Genomic DNA, 2,756 nt, shown 5'->3' with positions numbered 1-2,756 from the left:
TCAGTGTCATCATTGTAAACCAGCATGTAACCCACGCATTGGGCTGATAACTATATCCAAGACAAGGATTCGTTCATGATCTCTTTCTCGGAGTAACAAGCCAATGCGTGTAGATGTTCAGCAGTCTTTTGTAGACAAAAACAAGTGTTCCTTCTAGTTCTTTGGGCATCGGTGAAGGCACACAGGTGAGTTTCTTTGCTGTCAGTCTTTATTTAAACTCATGCACGTTGACATCTGAGTCTCTCTTCCAACAGGCAAGTTGAGACGGTTGCTGTTGGAGGATCTTGTTTCCTTATTGTGGTAGCGATTGACGTGTGCAGTGTTTGCTTGGTGTCTTGAAACGTAACATCAGTTAAAATGTGTTGGACTTGTGCATCATTTAAAGAGGCCTTTGCTCATAATGATGTTATCCTGTAGAAGATTCCTTAGTGGTTATGTTCGGCAAATGACACTTTGCTTTTTAGGTCTGTTGGGGACTTGAGTTGAAACACTCTTAAAAAATACATCTGTGAAGAACCTTTAATATCCATGCATCCAAAGGTTCCTTAGTGTATTGAAATGTTCTTCACAATAATAAACATTTGTTCTTTTATGATCTTTTTGCTGAAATGTTCTTTGGGGAACCCAAAATAGTTGTTCTGACATTGCTGCAAAAACCTCCTTTTGGAAACTATTTTTAAGAGTGTATATGGTTCTTTGGCGATTAAGAAGGTTCTTAATGTTGCATTGTAGGTTCTTAAAACCTGAGCCTTTATTTTCTACAGTACTTGATGATATGAAGATCCAGCAGTGGTTGTTAGTTCTGTTGAAAGAACCATTTTTGGCTGTATAAGGGTCTTGAGTTGGTTCTTTGAAGATGAAGGATATTGATGTATCATTACAGGTTCTTTAGATGTTTTTTTTGGTTTGTAGGTACATTAAAACCACTTGAACATTGGTTTTCTGAAGTAAAACCTGAACTTTTATTTTACAGTTCTTGGTAACTTGCATATTCATCTTCAGGGCATCTCTTCTGCATAATAATTCAATCTAAATGAATCGTTTATAATGCTGCATTACTCATAGAGTATCACATTGAGGTACGTCACCTGAAGACGTTTGTGTATTACAGTGACCCCATATTTGGACACTTAGGTCTCACTAATAACTTTCTCATTTTGTAAAACTTCTATTTTCATCTCAATGTCTCTGAATCAGCTGATTTTTAGTGTATGAAATCAGTTCTCCTCAAGTTCACAAATTTGTCCTACAGAGGAACCACATGTATAGAAAGCAAGATTTAGGCTACTAACCACAGACAAAGTCACACAATCTGATTTTCATTATTTTGAACATTGTTTATAATTCAAAACCAAGAAACCTTGTGAAATGTTCTTGAAAAATGAATCCAAGTCTGGAAGTACAAGTGCAAAACAATAGTTTCTCGTGTTCAGTTAGGAATTGGGCTCTATTGTGTTGTATTCAGGAAGTGTCTTATGTCTTATTCAAATTGCTCACAGGTTCTTTGTTACTGTACCTCGTGAGTTGGTGACCAGTAAGCACTAAGACATAAATAACCTCTCTTACTATGTTTCATTTTATTTTTACATAAAAAATAATTGTATTTAATTCTTAATAGAATTTGCTAAGGCAGTTAATGAATGGAAGAAACCCATATCCTTAAACCAGTGGTTCCCAGCCCCGTTCCTGGAGGCCTTCCAACACTGCACATTTTGCATATTTCAGCAAAAAACAAAAACAAAAAACTCTGTTTGTCTGCATTTTGCAGCATAGGTTTGTTTGGAAGCTTAAGTTAACAGGTTATCTAATTTCCTGATCTTTTAAATTGCGAAATAGCAACAATCAGTCTCTGAATAAGACTGGAGCAATTACAGCATTCTGAGAAGTTATCCGCCTTGTGTCATGCTTCCTGCGTATGTGACGTACATATATAATACCTTCTTGAAATACCTGTTTGATCCATTGCATGAGTGTTTTTTTTTCTTTTTCTTCAGAGCTGCTCAATGACGTCTCCAAAACCTTTAATTATGATCTCTTTGCATGCACCTTGTACCAATTATACTGTCTCCCTGGAAATTCTCTCTTGGCTAAAGTTTTGACATAGAAATCTTGTTTTAGATTATTTAATGTACATACATTTAGATTATATGTGATTTAGTATAAAAAAGAAAGTTATTTGGAAATTACAAAAGTGCTGTCATTAACTTTAGACTGAGGAAATTACATAAACTATCTTTCTCAAGCGCAGATTCATTCTTTTTGGTTACCTAATTGTTGAGTGTTGGACAAGAAATTGATATTTAAAGCCAGTAGAGAAGAGTCCCTCTGGACTGTTAACCCAGAGCAGTGATTCACACACTCTGCTGCATTGCTTGTAAAAGGCGTTGGCTTTGCTTTGACATTCCTGTGTAACCGAGAATGCATGAAATGCATGAATTATCATGCAGTTTGAGAGCACTGCTTACAAAACGCACTTAGCTGTTACAAAAAAGTACAGCGATGGAGCTTGTGTATTGGCTGCAGGCTGCTGGGTAAATAGTGGGTCATTCAGTGTCAAATCAACCAAATTTCAGAAACTAAAAATTCAACAATTTGAACATGGAGCTGCTTTGAAATCCCCATATGAAGTGAAGTGAAGTGACATGTGGCCAAGTATGGTGACCCATACTAGGAATTAGTGCTCTGCATTTATCCCATCCAAAGTGCACACACACAGCAGTGAACACACACACACCGTGAACACACACCCGGAGCAG

General features: G+C 36.7%; 1 protein-coding gene across 1 annotated transcript in view; it reads left to right on the top strand.

Moving 5' to 3' along the window:
• LOC107706744 (cAMP-specific 3',5'-cyclic phosphodiesterase 4D-like) overlaps positions 1 to 2,756 on the top strand; it is a 218,895-nt gene continuing 216,139 nt past the window's right edge. Inside the window, exon 1 of the mRNA XM_016510547.1 lies at positions 1 to 185. The gene's annotated coding sequence lies outside the window, so the exon portion shown is untranslated. The remainder of the gene's footprint in view (positions 186 to 2,756) is intronic.

Source organism: Sinocyclocheilus rhinocerous, unplaced genomic scaffold, assembly GCF_001515625.1.
Source record: "Sinocyclocheilus rhinocerous isolate Xijiao unplaced genomic scaffold, SAMN03320098_v1.1 scaffold864, whole genome shotgun sequence".
Lineage (NCBI taxonomy): Eukaryota > Metazoa > Chordata > Actinopteri > Cypriniformes > Cyprinidae > Sinocyclocheilus > Sinocyclocheilus rhinocerous.
The sequence above is the reverse complement of the archived record's forward strand: the minus strand, read 5'-3'. Positions and strand labels throughout refer to the sequence as shown.